Genomic DNA, 21,560 nt, shown 5'->3' with positions numbered 1-21,560 from the left:
GATGCATTACGTATTGTTAAAACAAAGGCTGTTACTTTACTAGTCGCAGGGTTATAAGTGAAGTTGGCCAAAGTCCACCAAGATCCCTTTCCATATCGGAAGCACTATCCCAAACAATTTTGTGGAGTTCAGCAGAGAATATTCCCCTCTGCCCTCCCTGATGATGCAGCAGCCACTGACTGCATCCACAGTTGTGCTTGAGTACACCCAAGAGCTAGTGAGACGTTTTCACTGGCTGTGCCTAATGCACTAATTATTACCTCATCGTCCTGTTCTTCAGTGTTCTTCCTTTCTGGCAATACTTTGGAGAACTTCCAGTGGTTGTCACCTAGTGCTAGCAGGGAGGATTGTAAAGGTTGCTGTAATTTAACTAAGTCACTCCCCACTGTGGTTAATTTATTCATCAACACTTCTGAATCTATGGTGTTTAGCACTCCCAGTCCAGTCCCTAGCAGCCCAGTGAGATCTCTTTCACTCCTAAAGTTAGGGGGCATTCATTCTTGAAGCCAAGTGGTCCAGTCCATGAAAGGATTTCTGAGAAATGGGGCACACTCTAGTTGAATGTCCAAAGCATTTACCTGTATTCCCATTTCTACTCGCTTCAGAGACCATTCTGGATTAACCAGCAGTCTCTGAGTTCTTGTTTTCTTCATAGCATACGGCCCAATTCTAGTAATCACAGGAACTACAGGCTGCACTTCTGCTTCTGGAATAATTGGCCTTTGGGTAGGAACAGCTTTCTTTTGTGTTAGTGGGGTAGTTCTGATCTTGTTCTTCTGATATTCAGTGCACACTTGAATGATGCTAAAGTCAAGATCATACTCTCTTATTGCACACCCTTCTATTTTTAGGGCACTTACTCAAACATTTGTCACAGCATTCAGAGCTAATCTGAATGAGTTTCATGGGTGGATGGTAAGCCTCATGCAACCCACCTTGCACAAATGCATAGCTACATCCCCAAACATTTCTCCCTTCCCACAAACGTGCATTTGTGACTTTCAGGATCTCACTTAGGGCCCTATGAGAGTGGGGATCACAGGCCCTCCCTTGGCACCGGTACATCCCAGTTACGTTGTACCTGCGCGGTATGGCACTGGCTCCTGTTACAACCATGGCAATGGCTATAATAGTTACCACTTTCTCCATCATGTCCATGATTTCTCTAAGTCCATATATTCACGGTTCCAGGTGAGCTTCAGCTTCAGTTCTTTGTCACCTGGCATCAGTTTCCAGACTTCCTCAGGGGCTTTCTTCACTCGGGAGTGATGGATCCAGGCCTGCTGTTCTTTGATCTTGATTGCAGTAAAGGTAGTGAGGAGCACCTGGAATGGTCCTTCCCACTGCAGTTCCAGGGTCTTTTCTGCCAAAGACTTAACATACCCATAATCCCCAGGTTGTACATCATGTACTGGTCCATCCAAATCTCTGTTTTGAGCTCCAGCCACATATTTTGCAGTTCCTCTCAGTTGTTTATTCAGGGCTATCATATACTCGGGTAGGGTTTCCTCCCCTATTTGTGTAGGTGTGGCTCCTTCTTGAACTGCATATGGTCTCCCATATAATATTTCAAAGGGGCTCAATTTTTCCCTTGTCCTTGGTTTTGTCCAAATTGGCAATAATGCTAATGGAAGAGCCTGGGGCCAAGGTAGGTTTGCCTCTTCTCCCAATCTCACAATTTGTTGCTTAATCAAATGATTCATCTTTTCCACTTGGCCACTCGATTGAGGATGATATGGGGTATGCAGCTCACAGTCTATCCCCAGCTGGTGGCTAATTTCTTGCACAATTTTGGAAACAAAATGCGGCTCTCTGTCTGAGGATATGGTGGCTGGAACCCCAAACCTCGGGATTATTTCTTGCAACAGTGCTTTGCTTACCTCTCGTGCTTCAGCTGTCCTAGTAGGGAAAGCTTCTGGCCAACCTGAAAAGGTATCAGGCAATACCAAGAGGTAATGATATCCCCCCTTCCTGGGTAATTCTGTGAAATCGATTTGCCACTGTTGCCCAGGTCCGCAGCCTTTCCCAATTTGTCCAACTTTAGGCTTTGGGATGTTTTTAGGATTAGTTCAGAGGCAAAGACTACACTGACGAGTTACCTGTATTACTGTGCCCTGGAGTTTCCTGGCCATAATTTTTCCTTTCAAATGGTTGTACAGGGCATCTACTCCCCAGAGTGTTTTTTCATGTTCTTTTTGCACTGATGACCACAGCAAATAGGAAGGCGCTACAAGTTTCCCTTCCTCTGTTACAGCCTGTCCTTCTTGATTATAATTTGCTTTTTTTGCCTTAAAAAGTTTCTTATCCTTTTTATTGTACACTGGCTTACCTTCAATAGAAATGTTTCCATCTGGGATCAATGTTGCCTCCACTGTCTCCTCAAATACCTCACCTCTGGCTGCGTCTTTTGCCTCTCTGTCCACCAGCATGTTCCCTTCTTCCAATTCAGAGCTCACTTTTTGCTGTGCCTTAATGTGCATGATGGCTGCCTTCTCAGGTAGTTGTACTGCACCTAGTAGTCTCAGTATCTCTTGTGCATGTTTAATATTCTTCCCTTGTGAATTCAACAGTCCTCTCTCTCTCCAAATGGCTCCACGTGCATGAACCACCCCAAACGTGTACCTTGAGTCCGTGTAGATGTTAACCTCTTTTCCTTTTGCCAGCTCTAAGGCTCGAGTTAAGGTGATTATTTCAGCCTTCTGTGCAGAGGTGTTTGCTGGTGAAGGTCCAGACTCTATTACCTCTCTGCTTGTGGTAACCGCATATCCAGGGTGCCTTTTTCCACTGATGACATAGCTGCTTCCATCAGTGAACCAGTCTCAGCATCTTCAAGTGGGGTGTCCTTCAGATCCGGGCAGCTGGAGAAAGTGGCTCCAGTGGTCTCCAGACAGTCATGGATCACTGCTTCTCCCATACTCCCACTGAGGAAGGAAGCTGAATTTACAATGTGAGTTACCACAATTTCAACACCATCTTGTTCCACTAGTATAGCTTGGTACTTCAGAAACCTCTGTGGGGAGAGCCAATGTCCCCCTTTTGCCTCAAGGACTGCAGACACCGTGTGGGATACCAGCACAGTCATTTTCTGGCCCAGATTTGGGGAGTTTTGGATTTTGGGGGATTCTATTGGGGTTGGGGGGATTGATTTTTGAGTGGCTTCAGTGAAATTTTGGGGAGTTTTTTTGAGTTTTGGTGGGTTTGACTGGGATTTTGCGGGATTCTCTGGGGTTTTGGAGGATCCTATTGTAATTTCTTGAGGAATTTGGGATTTTTAGTGGAGTTCGGGGGTCTGGACCTTTTAGTGGACCTTTGGGGTTGTCCCAGGGTTTTCCGGAAGGGCTGAGAGGCATCAAAATCTCCTTCCAATAAAACCCCACAGAATCTTTTGAAATCTCAAGAACCCCCAAAATCCAGATGAAACCTCGCAAATCCCCCCAAAAAATGTCCCCTAAATAATAAAAATCCCATAATATCCCTCCCCAACACCCGAAGAAATCATGGCAACACCCAAAAAACCCCATAAAACCCCAAAAATCCCACGAAAATTCTGAAAAAACCAAATCCCCAATGGATCCCACTAAAAGCCCCCACAATTCCAGTGAAATGCCTCAAAATCTCCTAGAAATCCCAATAAAACTCCCAGAATTTCTGAGAATCCCAAAAAACCCAGGAAAATCTCAGTAAAACCTTCCAAAATACAAAACCCCAAAAAATTCAATAAACACCTCCAGAACAACCCCCCCCCCCGCAAAGCACCAATAAAACCCCCAAAACACAAACACCCCCAAAATCCAGAAAACCCCCCAACATTTCCCACCTTGTCCCAGCATGTCTGTAGTCATTTCCAGGCGCCGCCAGTGGCCCCAGGAAGGTGTCAGTTCTCCCAGTGTGATCCCCCAGTCATGCCCAGAATATCCCAGTTGCCTCCAGCATGCATCCAGTCCTGCCCAGTTCCTCCAGTTTGCTTGCAGCATGATCCCAGTTTCTCTCAGGTGCTCCCAGTAGGCCAAAGTGTGATCCCAGTTGCACCCTTTCAACCCCAATATGATCCCAGTAAGCTCCAGCTGGATCCCAGTCACATGCCAGCCCTCCCAGTGTGGTCCCAGTATAATCCCAGTTGCTCCCAGTCAGGCCCAGTATGGGGGATGATGTGCAGGGTGTGTTCCCAGTCGCTCTCAGATTCTCCCAGTATTAGTCCAGTCCCTCCCAGTATGATCCAGAGATGAGCCCAGTGTGCTCCCAGTCCCTGCCAGTATGAACCAGTTGTGCTCCACATGGTTCCAGTGGCTCTCTTTCACCCTCCCTTTGGTTCCAGTCACTCCCAGTATCTCCCAGTGTATCCCAGGTCCCTCCAGCAGGTTCCCAGTCCCTCCCATTATTCCCCAGTATGATCCCATTTGCTGCCAAGCACTCCCAGTCAGCCTCAGTGCAGTGGCACTCACTGCCAGGATGATCCCAGTCACCCCCAGCATGATCCCAGTTGATCCCAGTATAAGCCCAGTTGTTTCCAATCCCTCCCAGCACACAGCCAGCCACTCCCAGTTGCTGCTGGCATGATCCCAGTTGCTCCCAGCTGCTCCCAGTCACCCTCAGCATAATGCCAGTCACTCCCAGTAGATCCCATTTGCCCCTAACATGGTCTCAATTGCCTCTGCAGGCTCCTGCTCACTCCCAGTATGATCCCAGAATGATCCCAGTACAAACCCAGTACAGTCCAAGTATGATTCCAGTATGATCCCAGAACAAACCCAGTGCAGTCCCAGTCACTCCCAGTATGATCCCAGCAGAGCCCAGTCCTTGGCAGTGCTGCCAGCGCTGGGATCCCGCAGCCCTCTGTGCGTTCCCCCCTCCCGGCTGTGCCGAGAGGAGCCCCAAGGGCTGGCAGTGCCCAGGCAGGCTCCCCAGCAGGGCCCAGTTTGGATGTGGGGCCCCCAGTTGTCGCAGTTTGCCTCTCCTTTTGCCCGGGCCGGCTTCCCCCCTTCTCCGCAGCGGCCGGGAGCAGCCGAGAGCCCCGCGCTGCCCGTGCCGAGCTGTGCCGGCTCCAGCCCCGCTCCTGCCGCGGGCTGCGAGGGCTCCGGGAACGGGGCAGCGAGGGGGTCGCTGCTGCTGCGGGAGGAGGAGGAGGGAGGGAAGGGGAGGGATGAAGGAGGAGGAGGAGGGTGGGAGGGGAGATGGAAGAGGAAGGGGAAGGCGGAGAGAGAGCAGCCACAGAAGGAGAAGGAGGTGTGGTTAGGGAGGAGAAGGATTAGGAGGAGGCGGGGGATGGAATAGGAGAAGGGGCAGGAAGAGGAAGAGGAGGGACAGAGGCGGATCAAGGCTGAGCAGCAGGAAGCACGCGGTCGAGCCCTCCGTGCATTCGCAGCCCCCACCTGTGGGATCATCGCCCCCATGGCGCAGGTGAGCGGGGAGGGGGAGCTCGGCCCAGATATCCCGGGGGGTCCCTGGGCTGGGATTTTTTTGGGGGGATGTTTGGAGAATGAAGAAGTGCAAGGCTGAGCGGAAAAGGCCCCTCGGGGGGACATCGGGGGGTGGCGGTGGCGGCTGGCGGCAGAGGCAGCCTGGAGGAGCAGAGCCCTGTGTCCCCCAGGAGCCCAAAGTGGGGAGCCCAGAGAGGGGGGAGCGCCGCCATGGGCGGGAGCCTGCAGAGGCTGGAGAGGGGCAGGGGGGACTCCTTGGAGCCCCTGCAGCCCAGAGGAGAGCATGAGGGGAGAAGGGAGCCCAAAAAGCCCCGGCAGCCCTGAATGGGGAGCGAAGAGGGGGCAGCTTTTAGGATTGCTGGGACTGCCAGCAGGCTGGGGAGGGTGGGCACCGAGGAGAAGGGGGACCCCCAATGCAAGCATGACCCCAGCACCTGGGACAGAGGGAACTCCCAAAGAGCAGAGGGGAGGGAGCAGGGGTGGGGAACTCCTGGGGAGGGTTTTTCAGCCCTGAATCTTGGTGTTTGGGAGGTGTTTCTGCAGCCTAGGTCGCTGGTGACTTGTAGAGATTGACTTGGGCAGAAAGACCTTCAAACTCAACATGCTCATCCCTTGTTTTCCCCAAACCAGGATTTCCCATTGTCACTTCTTGTGAGGTAGTGAGGAAGAGGAAGATGTCCCTGGACATGGAGTCAGGTGAGGAGGAAGTCAGTGCCCCTTTGCCTCTCTCTCCTGCTCCACCTCCCAGCCCAGCACAGCAGAACCTCGTGGCAGAGGCCATTTTGAGCGGCTCCACGGTGCAGGAACCCAACGGGGAGGAAAAGCCCCGGAGATGCCACACGAGGAGGGGCTGCAAACGCAGATGGTGGGGATCTGAGGGGGAAAGAGCCAGCCTGGGCCGGGAAGGCGGCCGGAGATGGAGCCAGAGGTCGGAGCTGGTGGTCCATGAGGAGGTTCCTGATGGAGAGAAGCCCCACAAGTGCGAGGAGTGTGGGAAGAGCTTCAGGCACAGCTCCAACCTGATCAGGCACCAGAGGAGCCACACTGGGGAACGGCCCTACGAGTGTGATCAGTGCAGGAAGAGGTTTCAGACCAGCTCTGATCTCCTCAGGCACCAGCGCACGCACACAGAGGAGAGGCCCTTCCGCTGCCCCGACTGCGGGCAGGGCTTCAGGCGGAACTCCCATCTTGTCACGCACCGGCGCATCCACACTGGGGAGAGGCCCCACGAGTGTGAGGAATGTGGGAAGAGCTTCAGGCAGAGCTCCAATCTGATCCAGCACCAGAGGACCCACACTGGGGAACGGCCCTACGGGTGTGGGGAGTGTGGGAAGAGATTCAGCCAGAGCTCCAGTCTGTTCTGCCACTAGAGAATCCACATCGGGGAGAGGCCCTACGAGTGTGGGGAGTGTGGGAAAAGCTTCAGCCAGCATTCCAGCCTGATTGTCCACCAAAAGATCTACTCTGGGGAGAGGCCCTACGAGTGTTCCAAGTGTGGGAAGGGGTTTCGGACCCACTCCCATCTCCTCCTGCACTATTGGAGTCACACAGAGGAGAGGCCCTTCTGCTGCCCCGACTGCGGGAAGGGATTCAGGCAGAACTGCCACCTTGTCAGGCACCGGCGCATCCACAGCGGAGAGAGGCCCTACGAATGTCCCCAGTGTGGGAAGAGCTTCTCCAGCAGCTCTAACTTGACCCAACACCAACGGAGGCACCGGTGAGGGAAGCCCTGCGAGTGCCCCGAGTGCGGGAAGAGCTTCGTGCGCTGCTCCAGCTCCATCCCCCACTGCAGGAGCCACGCTGGGCACAGCCCTGGTGACCCACATTCCCTGTGATCCATGCTGGGAACACACCTGGCTGCTTGTCCTTTTGGTTTGGCCTTGATTTTCTTCTGATTCATCTTTATCCCTTAAAAACAGCCCAAACTGTGTTAAATGAATGACATTGATCAGCGATCTCTAAAGTCTCACCATTTCATAGGTGTTTGAGGGGGCACCTGCCTTTGCCCTGTCTTTTGGGGGTAAGAAATGGATTCTGGAGCTTTCTGAAACCAAGACCCATCTCGTTTGTTCCCGGCACCGGCAGCTGCAGCCTCCCTGGACACCATGGACTCTGGAGAATGGGGGCAGCCAGTGAGGACATGTCCTGGATTGCAAGCTAAGTGTGTGTTCTGTTTGCCATCTGTCAGAGGTGGAGCACTTATCTTCTGTTCATTGGGCAGTTTATCTCTTCCACAACCAATCCTTCATCCAGGAGATAGCTTCTGTCAATAATTATTAATTACCTCCTGTTAATGGGCCAGTGAGTGCTACTGCATGGCTGATAAAATAACATCATGCCACTGGGAGATGCTCTGCCCAGCGGGAGGAGCCAAGCATTTCTTCCTGGATAGAATCTGAGTTTGGAACATTGCAGCAGCCTTTTCCCACTGGATTGCCAGAGGATCAACCTTTTCCCACTGGATTGCCAGAGGAAGACCAGGCCCATCTATACCACCACTGGACCTTCAGAGGAAAACTCCACCCTTCTCCAGGATCCCTGCTCCAACAGAGCCACACCTGTCACTGCAGGAGGGCTGCAGCCACCATTCAATGGGACTGCTGCCAGCACCCTGACCCACAGGGTGTCAGGTTATATTCTGACTCTGTCAGTGGTTTTGGTTTTTTTTTTTGGTTTTTGCTATTGCCTTTGTATTTTTAATTTTTGCTAAAAAAGAATTCCTATTCCCATAGCTTTGCCTGAGAGCCCCTTAATTCAGAATTATAACAATTCAGAGGGAAGGAGTTTCCATTTTCCATTTCAGGGGAGGTTCCTGCCTTCCTTAGCAGACACCTGGCTTTCCAAACCAAGACAGGACAGCACGACCTGCACCCCGTAAGTCACCCCCTGATGGCCACACCTTGTGGGACCCCCATCTTGAAGAGGAAGACCCAAGAGCACCATGGCAAGAGGCTGGATTTGAAACAAAAACTTTAAGGAAGTTAGACATTTTAGAGGAGCTAAGATTTTAGTTAGAGATAAGCTTTATTGTAATTAATTAAAATAAATAGGTAGGCCTTGATGAAGGTAAGAGTTAGTAATTAACTAATAATGGATTGCTTGTCAATCATTCTATAGTCTTTATTATAAACCCAGCTAATCAAACACAATGTTTGGTTAGCTGGGTTTCTAATGAAGACTATAGAAACTGACAGATAGCTTTTAGGAACATAAGACAATTGTGGGCCTCCTGTGTTCTGAAACCAATTGAAGACAGGGAATGGGAATTCTATCAAGGGTTCATTTGTCATATTTGCATTGAAAAGGTAGAAAGGTCAGAATGAGGAAGACTTCATTTACTTCCTCATTTTGGGACCCTTCCCATGAAAGGGACCTCGACCCATTTCAAAGAACAAACTACGTATGCCTAATAGATTTTGAACTAATTAGCCTATGAAACAGGGAATGGGATGTACCAAAATTATGAATATGTATTTGTATTTTGGGTATTCAGTAGTTGTATGGATGACAGGACTCTGTAATCACCTGTAAATTGCAGTGTGCATTTGGGAGCTATCCCACACGCCACCCAGCATCGCAATAAACATACACTTTCTAGCTTTAAACTGTTAGAGAGTTTTTGTCCGTCACAGTTGGATATCGGTGCTAGATCAATATCCATATTTTTTTAATAAATCACTTTGGTGACTGCAGCAGGACATCCTGCACTCTCTGGCCGTGGGGCCAGTGGGGGTCCGGGACCCCTCTGGGCACCCACCCAGGAATTTCTGGGAAGGAGGATCCTGTGATCCTGCTGCCTACATGGGGAAAGACCAGGTCCTGCTGGAACCACGGACAAAAGGTATGTTTCTCTTTAGGGAAAGGTACCTTATTATATCAGCAGTTAATAGGACGCGGGAGACGTCCCGCCTCAGTGGTCTGGTAACCCGTGTGCCGCAGTGGGGACCAGGGCTCTGGTAGTCCATGTCTCATAGTGGAGACAATGGCTGTGGTGTTGTGAATTGGGATTGGAGCAGGGGTGGCTCTGGTTTCAATTTGTAGTTTAAAGGTGCACCTCAGTGACTCGTCATTTGGGTGGTTAGTCCGAATTTTTGGGCTGCGAAGGGTCCCATTGTGGGTGGCAGACAATCCTGGTTGTGCCCCCAGCTTTGTGTGTGTGTGTCTCTGTGTGTGTGTGTGTGTGTGTGTGTGTGTGTGTGTGTGTGTGTATTGTAATTGGATCCGTGTTTGTTTGGTGGTTTTGTGATTTTGTGTGTTTAGGTTGTAGATGCACTGTATTTGTTGTGGTTTGTGAGAGTTTGTGTTGTAAGCATTATCATTTGTGTGATTTGGCATGTGTTATTAACGTTTGTAAGTGTTTTTGGGAGTTTTGTAAGCTTAAAGTTGTAAAAGGTCTTTGAAATCCCTGCCTGATTGTGGAGGAACACTGACACTTTTGTTTGGGAGAGCGGACTGATTTCAAGTGTTTGTATTGTGCTTAGACTGTGTTAGAGGGGAATTAGGCTGTGTGTGAGCTTGGACAGCATGTGTTTTTGGATGTAAACTTTTATTTGATGTATGGTCAGGTGAAAAAGGCTTTGTGTGAGTTAAATTTGTTTCCTTAGTAGTTAAAAGAGTGAATGGAAAGCCCACAACTATTCCTGACACAGTCCTGGTGATCAGGCAGTCATTTGTTTCCTGGGTAACCAGAGGGGAGTCCAGACTTTGTAGCCTTGGGATACCTCTTTTTATCTCCCTGTAAAACGCAGAGAGTTTGGTGAGCGCGTGTTTTGATAATTTTATTGGTATGTGAGGTTTGCAGTTGCTAGAGTGTGTGGTAATATTTTAAAGTGCTGATGGTTTACCCCCACCCCCCCAATTCTTGTGGAGGGATTTGTGCTGTGCCCTGGCCAAAGTTTGTGTGATTTTCAGCAGGACCTTGTTAAAACTTTTGTTGTGTTTGGGGTCGTGAAAAACCCCTGTCTGTTTCTTTTTTGTGAGCCTAAACTATTAGTGTTAGGAGTCAGGTTGTCAGCAAGAAAAGGGAAATTCAGTTTAGCGGCTTTGGTTGTATGCAGAAAACAGAGAGCCCAGAAGTAGTGCTGGCAGAGGTAGCTGAGAGACTTCTTTGGTGCCCAGATACGCAGCTGAACTCTGTGTTCTGTAACATTTTCCACCAAAGGGTGAGAGAAATTTGGTTAGCAGTCCAGAAAGCTTCGGAATGGGTTACAGTAGTGACTCACACAGCTCTTGGTGCAGCGTGGAATCGTCAAATTTCTGCCAGAACTTGACTGATACTTTGCAAGGTTTCCATCTGTCCTTTGGTTACAGCATGACAAGAGATACGCTTTGCTTTCAGCTGCACACTGTCTACAGTGTATGAAAAGTTGCTTCCAATTTTTAAACATATTTTAATAGGAATACACCTGGAGCAAAGCTTAACAGAGGACCTGATTTAATAAATTATTAGTAACCTGCAACTTGGGTGGAGTACCTAACTACATGGTGTGGTTTCATTAGATTGAATCAAAAGGAGTTTTCCCACCCCTTTTTTGTAGAACTACAAGTTCTTTCCCTAACGGCTGCTGCTCTGAACCCTGCCTTTGAAGGCCTGCTAACCCTTTCTTTTTTTAGAGAAAAGGAGAAAATTAATTAACAAGCTGTTTTATCCCTTTTGTTTGCTAGCACAACTATATGAGCAGGAACAGGAGGCACAGGAATGGAGAACCTGGTTCAGGGGTATTCCCCTGCCCAAGGAAAGATTGCTGCTGTGATCTGTGGATCGTGTTTCGGTGTGCAGTCTGTCAGGACTCGTGGGTCTGGCAAGGGTACAGGTGGTTAATACCTAAGACTGGAACTTGTCTCTCTGTTATAAAAAGGAACAAAAGGCTGCCCAGATAACTATATGAATTTTGTTGGCAATTGGTCAAGAGTTACGGGATAGCAGTAAAATATTTGAGTTGTTGGAAAATGGGGTTCCAGGAACATTAAAGAAAGCAGTGGAAATTCTTAGAGTTGAGTGTTGCCAGTATATTTTTGTACCAAGGGAATACCAAGTGAAATTTAAGAACTGGGATAAGATCAAATGACATTGTGAAAAAGAGGATCCTAAACATGGGGGCAAATGAAAGCAAAGAGATTCCCAGAGGAAGCCCTTTAGGGTGTATGTTAACACACTGGAAAGAGCTGGTGGGCTATGGTGGCAGTGAAACTAAAAGGGAACTTGTCAAACTTTCCACGTAGTGGTGGCCACTCTATAGACTTGATGGAGGAGTGAAGTGGCCAGCAAATGGTACACTGGACTATGAGACTCTATTACAGTTCATGCTTTCCCTGAGTGGCAAAGGGATTGTGGGATTAGGCCTCCATCTGATCCACTGGTATTGGCTCTTGAGAAGGATAATAAAGCTAACAGGGAAAAGCTGAAACGGTGTTGTAGCACGTGCTCCATGCAACAGAGATCTTAGAACAAGAGACAGTAGAGGCACTTTTAGCACCCCCTAGAAAGCAGGAAGGAGGCAGGGTAGAGGAACGAGTAAAATTGGAACCCTCACCAACTTTAGCCTCCCCTAACTTGTCTTCTGGTTCATCTGCCCTGGGAAAAACAGTAATTGAGGGAGGGGTTTCCCCACCAACTCCTGAATTAAGGGAACCATGGAGGCTTTACCCACCGTTGCCTAGTAGTGATAGTGAATGGGATGAATCTGAACCAAGTCCTGAGCCTTCCCTGCAAGGTCTGATAGCATCAAGGGCCAGAAGGCAAACCAGACTGAACCCACCCCCACAAACAACTAGAAAGCAAACTAAAGGACTCATACAAGCACCCTTAAGGCAGGCTATAACCTCTAATGGGGAACCAAGGATGATTAAGGTCCCCTTTTTCTCAGTGGATTTGGAGGCTTGGGAAAAGACTGCTAAGGGTTAAGGGAATGACCCAATAGGGGTTGCTAAAAGGGTAAAGTTTATGGCTAAGCAGCATTTACCTGATTGGGCAGACATGCAGTTACTGCTTGATGCCTTAACAGAAACAGAGAAGCAGTTGCTTTTGAAGGTAGCCAAGGATTTAGCTGAAGACGCTTGTGCAGCAGCACAAGAGGATATCAAAGATGTGTTTCCCCTTCAGGATCCAATGTGGGATCCCAATGAACCCGATGAATGGGCACAGCTTAAGAGATACCAAGACTTTGTAGTAAAAGGACTAGAATGAGCAATTCCTAAAACCATAAATTGGTCAGCCTTACATGCTGTTAAACAAGGTCCTACTCAAACACCTTCTGAATTTTTGGATCACCTCTGGGACACGATGCGGTGATATACCACCCTGGACTCTGGATTGGATGAAGGAATACAACAACTAATAAATTTATTTTTCGGACAATCCACAGGAGATATCAGGTGGAAACTTCAGAAGATCCGGGGCCCAAATAGCTGAGGCTTGGAGACTCTATTGGATGAAGCATGGAGAGTGTTTAGTAATCGGGAGGGAGGATATAAACCAGGGATGAAGAAATTAGTAGCAGTAGTAAGGGCGGGAGAAAAGGAGAAACGTGAGCAAGACCTGCCAAGACAAGGACCACCCCGAGTGGGAAAAGATCCATGTGCATTTTGCAAGAAATTTGGACACTGGAAAAACCAGTGCCCAGAATGAAGAAGGGGTGATGAACAAAGAAAAAGCGATTGGGGGTCGGGGGAAAGGCTGGTTGCTCATGTGAAGGAGGACTGAGGAGGACAGGAGGGCCCTACCCTAGGGGACCCTCTGGTTGTAGTTAAACTGGGGAACAAGGAAAAGGAAGTGGAATTTGTAGTGGACACAGGGACAACATTGTCAGTGTTGAATAAGGTCCTGTACCTCTAACAAATGATTATGTTATGGTAAAGGGGGCTACTGGTCAATCTGAAAGAGCATATTTTTGCAAACCATTAAAGTATAAATTGGGAAAGCAATGGGAGATTCATCCATTTTTATATATGCCTAATGCTCCATCTGCACTTTTGGGCAGGGATCTGCTAGAGCAGCTGGATGCAAAAATAATATTGAAAAATGGAGAAATTAGTTTGGAGGTAAAGGACCAACAATATGTGGAGCTGTTAAGCCTAATGTTAATAATCAAAGAAATTGAAATTGTAAGTGAAGAAGAGAAAAACTTCAAGAAAATAATGGATCAAATATTCCCTGGTGTATGGGCTTCTAATATACCAGGGAGAGCAAAGAATGCATTGCCCATACAAATTAAGCTCAAGGAAGGGGAACAACAAGTAAGGGTTAAAAAATACCTCCTAAAGAAGGAAGACAGAGAAGGGACTAGCAAAATCATAGAAAACTTTTTGCTAATAGGACTGTTAAGAGAGTGTCAGTCTGATTTCAATACCCCCATTTTGCCAGTAAGAAAGCCTGATGGGTCATACAGGTTAGTACAAGACCTAAGGGCTGTTCTCAAAGTAACTGAAGACTTGTATCCAGTAGTTGCTAACCCTTATACTTTATTAACTCCTTTAACACCTGAACTAACCTGGTTTACCATTTTAGATTTGAAGGATGCCTTCTTTTGCCTCCTTCTCTACGAGGCCAGCCAGAAAATTTTTGCATTCAAATGGGAGAACCCCAAAACTGCACGGAGGAAGCAGCTCACATGGTATGTATTACCACAGGGGTACAAGAACTTCCCACTGTATCTGGGGAGCAACTTGCCAAGCATTTAGAGTCTTGGAAACCTCCACCAGGAGAAGGGCAGTTGCTGCAGTACGTGGATGACCTCCTAACAGCCACCCAGACCCAGGAGACACGCGTGCACTGGACGGTAAGCCTCCTAAACTGTTTGGGCCTGCAGGGGTATGGAATATCCCAGGAGAAAGCCCAGATGGTGAGGCAAACAGTCATTTGCCTGGGTTATGAGGTGAGTGCAGGTCAAAGGACCTTGGGGCAGGATGGCAAAGAAGCAATATGCCAGACCCCGAGATCTCAGACACTGAAGGAACTGAGAACCTTTTTAGGCATGACAGGGTGGTGCAGCCTGTGGATTTCTAACTATGGGTTACTTGTTAAACCTCTATATGCCCTGATCAGGGAAGGGAGCAGAGATCTTCAGTGGACAAAAGAAGCAACCCAAGCCTGTGACCAACTAAAGAAGGCCCTCATGTCAGCTCCGGCTCTAGGACTTCCAGACGTGAGTGAACCATTTTTCCTGTTTTCCCATGAAAAACAAGGGATTGCCCTGGGAATATTAGCAGAGAACTTAGGCCCGTACCAGAGAGCAGTGGCCTATCTCTCCAAACAGCTGGACACGGCAGCTAAAGGATGGCCAGGGTGTCTCAGAGCTGTTGCAGCAGTGGCAGTGAACATCCAGGAAGCACACAAATTCACCCTGGGCCAGAAAATGACTGTGCTGGTATCCCACACGGTGTCTGCAGTCCTTGAGGCAAAAGGGGGACATTGGCTCTCCCCACAGAGGTTTCTGAAGTACCAAGCTATACTAGTAGAACAAGATGATGTTGAAATTGTGGTAACTCACATTGTAAATTCAGCTTCCTTCCTCAGTGGGAGTATGGGAGAAGCAGTGATCCATGACTGTCTGGAGACCACTGGAGCCACTTTCTCCAGCTGCCCGGATCTGAAGGACACCCCACTTGAAGATGCTGAGACCTGGTTCACTGATGGAAGCAGCTATGTCATCAGTGGAAAAAGGCACCCTGGATATGCGGTTACCACAAGCAGAGAGGTAATAGAGTCTGGACCTTCACCAGCAAACACCTCTGCACAGAAGGCTGAAATAATCACCTTAACTCGAGCCTTAGAGCTGGCAAAAGGAAAAGAGGTTAACATCTACACGGACTCAAGGTACACGTTTGGGGTGGTTCATGCACATGGAGCCATTTGGAGAGAGAGAGGACTGTTGAATTCACAAGGGAAGAATATTAAACATGCACAAGAGATACTGAGACTACTAGGTGCAGTACAACTACCTGAGAAGGCAGCCATCATGCACATTAAGGCACAGCAAAAAGTGAGCTCTGAATTGGAAGAAGGGAACATGCTGGTGGACAGAGAGGCAAAAGACGCAGCCAGAGGTGAGGTATTTGAGGAGACAGTGGAGGCAACATTGATCCCAGATGGAAACATTTCTATTGATGGTAAGCCAGTGTACAATAAAAAGGATAAGAAACTTTTTAAGGCAAAAAAAGCAAATTATAATCAAGAAGGACAGGCTGTAACAGAGGAAGGGAAACTTGTAGCGCCTTCCTATTTGCTGTGGTCATCAGTGCAAAAAGAACATGAAAAAACACTCTGGGGAGTAGATGCCCTGTACAACCATTTGAAAGGAAAAATTATGGCCAGGAAACTCCAGGGCACAGTAATACAGGTAACTCGTCAGTGTAGTCTTTGCCTCTGAACTAATCCTAAAAACATCCCAAAGCCTAAAGTTGGACAAATTGGGAAAGGCTGCGGACCTGGGCAACAGTGGCAAATCGATTTCACAGAATTATCCAGGAAGGGTAGATATCATTACCTCTTGGTATTGCCTGATACCTTTTCAGGTTGGCCAGAAGCTTTCCCTACTAGGACAGCTAAAGCACGAGAGGTAAGCAAAGCACTGTTGCAAGAAATAATCCCGAGGTTTGGGGTTCCAGCCACCATATCCTCAGACAGAGAGCCGCATTTTGTTTCCAAAATTGTGCAAGAAATTAGCCACCAGCTGGGGATAGACTGTGAGCTGCATACCCCATATCATCCTCAATCGAGTGGCCAAGTGGAAAAGATGAATCATTTGATTAAGCAACAAATTGTGAGATTGGGAGAAGAGGCAAACCTACCTTGGCCCCAGGCTCTTCCATTAGCATTATTGCCAATTTGGACAAAACCAAGGACAAGGGAAAAATTGAGCCCCTTTGAAATATTATATGGGAGACCATATGCAGTTCAAGAAGGAGCCACACCTACACAAATAGGGGAGGAAACCCTACCCGAGTATATGATAGCCCTGAATAAACAACTGAGAGGAACTGCAAAATATGTGGCTGGAGCTCAAAACAGAGATTTGGATGGACCAGTACATGATGTACAACCTGGGGATTATGGGTATGTTAAGTCTTTGGCAGAAAAGACCCTGGAACTGCAGTGGGAAGGACCATTCCAGGTGCTCCTCACTACCTTTACTGCAATCAAGATCAAAGAACAGCAGGCCTGCATCCATCACTCCCGAGTGAAGAAAGCCCTTGAGGAAGTCTGGAAACTGATGCCAGGTGACAAAGAACTGAAGCTGAAGCTCACCTGGAACCGTGAATATATGGACTTAGAGAAACCATGGACATGATGGAGAAGGTGGTAACTATTATAGCCATTGCCATGGTTGTAACAGGAGCCAGTGCGATACCGCGCAGGTACAACGTAACTGGGATGTACCGGTGCCAAGGGAGGGCCTGTGATCCCCACTCTCATAGGGCCCTAAATGAGATCCTGAAAGTCACAAATGCACGTTTGTGGGAAGGGAGAAATGTTTGGGGATGTAGCTATGCATTTGTGCAAGGTGGGTTGCATGAGGCTTACCATCCACCCATGAAACTCATTCAGATTAGCTCTGAATGCTGTGACAAATCTTTGAGTAAGTGCCCTAAAAATAGAAGGGTGTGCAATAAGAGAGTATGATCTTGACTTTAGCATCACTCAAGTGTGCACTGAATATCAGAAGAACAAGATCAGAACTACCCCACTAACACAAAAGAAAGCTGTTCCTACCCAAAGGCCAATTATTCCAGAAGCAGAAGTGCAGCCTGTAGTTCCTGTGATTACTAGAATTGGGCCGTATGCTATGAAGAAAACAAGAACTCAGAGACTGCTGGTTAATCCAGAATGGTCTCTGAAGCGAGTAGAAATGGGAATACAGGTAAATGCTTTGGACATTCAACTAGAGTGTGCCCCATTTCTAAATACAGAAACACGCCTTTTTTCTAAATACAGAAAGTGGAGTTGTAGCAGGCCCAGGGCCTGCAATGCCTCCATGGCATTCAGCAGCCTAAGACAGGAAATGCCTGGTCATGATGACTGGACCTAAGAATCCCCTCTTCCACCCTCGGACCCTTGCTTATCTCTCTAAGCCCACAGCTCACTTTCGCCTCGACCCTCACTATTGGATTGTTTCTAAAACTCCTGTACCCTATATAAAGCCCTACTTCTGCCCTGTTCTGCAGAAGAGCTGTCCCTGAGACCTTCTCAGAAGACATCAATAAAGACATCTCTGTGGAACCTCACACAGCCTTCTCCTCTCTCTGCCAGCATCTGCCAAAGGCACTCAGCAAGCCAAGAGCTGAAATCACAAATGAGCTGAGAATCACTAAAGAGCTGAGCTTGCTAAGACTGCCTGCAGCTCTGGGGCCTGCCTGAGGGGCCCGGACAGGTCGTGCTGAATTGGACTTCTCTGTCTTGGGCTCCCACGGCAGCCGGGGCCGGGGAAACCCCGAAACGCCGGAGTCGCCTCAGGGACAAGGTGGGCATCGGGCACAGCTGGGACTCCATGGTCTCACACAGCTTTCCCAGCCTGAATGATTCCATGAGTCTGGGATTCTATGAAGGCATGATTCAAAACAGATTTGAACTCCAAATCTACCATATACAAATATTACAAAGGTCAAAATTCACGTGAAAGAAATTAAAGATGATTCTTTAAGATTGAAAGAATCGTATGTCAATGTTACATATAGGTAAACCCTATAAAAGAAGAGCCTTGTTACCCTTGTAAAATGATGGCTCAGGCCTGCTGCTTGGGCTAAGTACAGCTAACAGCTAGCCTGACAAGTTCCTGTGAGAAAGGAATTTGCACCTGTGAGAGGAAAGACTTCTACCCACATCTTCTATGCAGGAGACAAGAATGGAAACCGCGTTAGAGAGAGGAAAGGTTTTGACTGACACCTACATGAGCAACTACTAACCAATGAACTGAGTTGCACTAAGTTACTAAGCAATTAAAATGAAACACAATGCCTTCAGAAAACCATAGAAATATGAACTGTGAAGAATAAAGATGGGCTGTTGTGCATGAAGAAATAGGTGTCTTGCCTGTCTCTACAGCGACATGTAAAGACAGCATTGCATGAACTGCCCTTGGGTTTAACATCTTCAGTGAAAAGCTAAACTGGGCCTCTCTATTAAGAATGGGTTAGTGGTTCAAATGTCCTTGTCCTTGAAGAGAATTCAAAAGCCTTCATAGATATGTTCCTGCTTCTGTAAATACAAACACCTTCATGTTAACATGTGGAAATATATTCTGATTATCATTATTGACAGGCCAATGGAAGAGAAAAAATAATCAGATTTTGTAGGCTGACTTCTTCCCTCTAATACCTGGCCTTTCTGGCTGAGATGCCAGACTCATGAGCACACTGCTTAATTCTTTTTCAGTTCAAGATGATGCAGAGTTGCGAGAAAAGCTGTGCCTCCAGTGAGGCCTGGCCTTGTACACATCTAGTAAAAATGGTATTTCTGAGTTTGAGGTTTCTCAAAAGACAGATCTTGGCCTTGGAAATGCAACTCTCAGTCAGTGACTGTTGTCAGAATGTGCAATAAAATGCAGCTTGTGCCTCTTCTGTGTTTATTATTTGTGTGCAGGTTGTAGGGTTTGTTGTGTGTTGCTGCTTTTCCCCTGCTCTTTTCCCCGCAGTGTTTTGGGGAGCAGAGGTGCAGCAGCCCCGGGAGGGCTGTGGCAGCCGAGCCGGGCCAGCCCCGGCGGGCTGGATTCACGGCCGCAGGGCCCTGCTGGGAGATGGAAAATGAGATGATTGGCTCTGGCAATTAAGGGATGAATACTGTGTGAATATTGAGAGAAGCTTTATTGTTGTACAGTTATGTCATTGCAGTTTAGATGGCCTCTGTTCTCCCCATAGCTTCCCTGTGGGCAGCGCCTTCCCTCTCCCCTGTGGGTGGCACAGGCCCCGCTCTGGCCCAGAGCTGTGTTTGTGTGCCTTGAAAACGTGGTGCTCTAGGGTTTTTAAAAGTTTATTTTAGTTTCTGACTAAATTCTGATTGTTTTATGTAGTTTTACAGTTACTGGAGAGATTGAAAAGCGGTAAATGCAGCGCCTTATTACCTATCAAATTTTAACATGGTCTGATCTCTTTAACAAGAATGCTAACACATTTGCCATATAAAATGATGCCAGATACTGTCACTAAAAGCTGTTGAGTTGTTCAGCAATATGCTAAATTGCACATTATTATATTTATTTCCCAGTAACCCTGCACTTTGAAAAGTCTTACTGAATTTCTGTTTCCATGGAATTTGCAGTTACCATGGGTTTTACTCATAACTGATTTACTTCTAATTCTAATATGCTTGTTACAACTTTAATCCCTCCAGCAGACCATCATGCTGTTATTTCACTTACAGCTTGTTCACCTTTAAGTTGTCTTTTTGTGTTAATAACCTTAGACTGAGTTACATCATGTCATATCTATAACTTTTAAGAATGTTCATTTGAATTCTGTTAAATTAAGGCCAAATATTGTAACGCTCAGTTACCTTCTTGAATAAGGCTAAGTTTTATTAAGTAAATTTTGGTAGATTTTATAAATGTTAAGATTCAGTTTTACGTCATTTCAGCAATGATCTATTCCAGCTTTTTATGGATCCAGTTATGTTCGGTATTAATAGTAATTAACATTGAGTTCTCTTGTGTGCTTTTTGTTCTACTAAGGTGATAAGGAAATTATGTTTATTAATTTGAAATCCTTTTAGGACTGGGTTTTATTGAGTTCATCTTGTTAAGCTCTATTGATGTCGAAAGGAATTTATATCAGGTTTGAGTGTGATTTAATCTGAGATATCATAAATTTTATGAGTGAGCTGTTCAGTGTTTCCTTTGTTGCATTTTTTCTGTCATAAATACATTCATGTTTGTATTCCTGTTTTTATAGCCAGCTTTTCATATGTTTTACCATCTTTTGGTGTAATTATCTACAAGACACGTGTCGTTTCAGGATCCTTCTTTTGTTCTCTAGCTGCTCATGTATCTCTTAGACCAGACTACCCCTCTGGCTGGGCTCTGCACTGGGGCTCCATGGTTTGACCTAGTGCTGCCTCATGATTTTCAAGTATTTTTCAGAGTTCCAGGAAATGATATCTCAGCTTTGTCAGAAGTCTTCTCTAAACTGATGGTATTGTGACATCTACTCTAAGCAATCAGATGCAATCCCAATTGTTATTACAGAACCACTCCAACAGTTTGCTGTGTTTAAAGCATCTCCATGCTGAGGAAATTCTGGAGGAGGCGGCTATTGGATGGTTCATCCGTCTTTCACCCCTAGACCTTTACTCCTAAGTGCTATTCTTAGGAGCCTTGTTTAAAATTACATTTAGGGAATTCTCTCCCACTTAGAGCTTGGGTGGTGGCCAGGCCTTAGCTCTACCTGGACAGGAATTTGCCAACAGACCCAGATGTTTTCTGCATCAAAACTAGATTGGAGTTGCTTTGACTTTGCAATTTCACCGTCTGTACATGACAGTTGAACTATTTTTAAAGGGAGCTTGGGAATTATGATCTGGAAATAATTATCCAAGTCCCCACTGAATCGAGGTTTGTCAGCTGTTTGCAGACTCTGGGATGATGGTACATTATTTCAGAGATTTCTGTTTATTTCATTCCACCTATGTTGTTAGTTTTGTCCGCTATTTGAAATATTCCCGATCGTTGTATCTAAATTATTCCTAATTGCTCTAAGTTTCTTGTCTACTACGTGTATTATTTTACTACGCTGTTTCTTCATACTCATAACAAAAGACATGCATCTCATTCTTAAAAAACAAAAAAGAAGAGGAATGAACGCCTTAAGAACATTCAAATAATGCAATATGTACATGAGAAATTTGGATGACTAACATTTTGAATCATGCAATATTTACATTAGAAACTTGGAAAAAAGGCCATCCCATCTAAATCCCAATGGAGTGTCCACAGGGAAGCCTAATTGATTCATTAACTTCAGGAGAAGAGATGCCTGTGTTTTATCACCAACAGCTCAAAGCAGTCACCTGTTCATTCCATCAGATACTGATCAGCTCTGAAGAAATGAGGCCCAGTGGAAAGAGAAATAACCGCATCCCCTTCAGCCTTTGTGGCCAGAACAGGAACAGGAGTAGGACTGCCAAGACACAGCTGTGCCTGGAAACTGACAGAGGCA

General features: G+C 46.8%; 1 pseudogene; it reads left to right on the top strand.

The window, feature by feature from the left end:
- LOC135292526 (zinc finger protein 850-like) overlaps positions 1 to 21,560 on the top strand; it is a 183,682-nt pseudogene that overhangs the window by 80,527 nt on the left and 81,595 nt on the right.

The sequence above is a fragment of the Passer domesticus genome, unplaced genomic scaffold, assembly GCF_036417665.1.
Source record: "Passer domesticus isolate bPasDom1 unplaced genomic scaffold, bPasDom1.hap1 HAP1_SCAFFOLD_37, whole genome shotgun sequence".
NCBI lineage: Eukaryota > Metazoa > Chordata > Aves > Passeriformes > Passeridae > Passer > Passer domesticus.
Note: the sequence above shows the minus strand (reverse complement) of the source record. Positions and strands in the feature narration are given on the sequence as shown.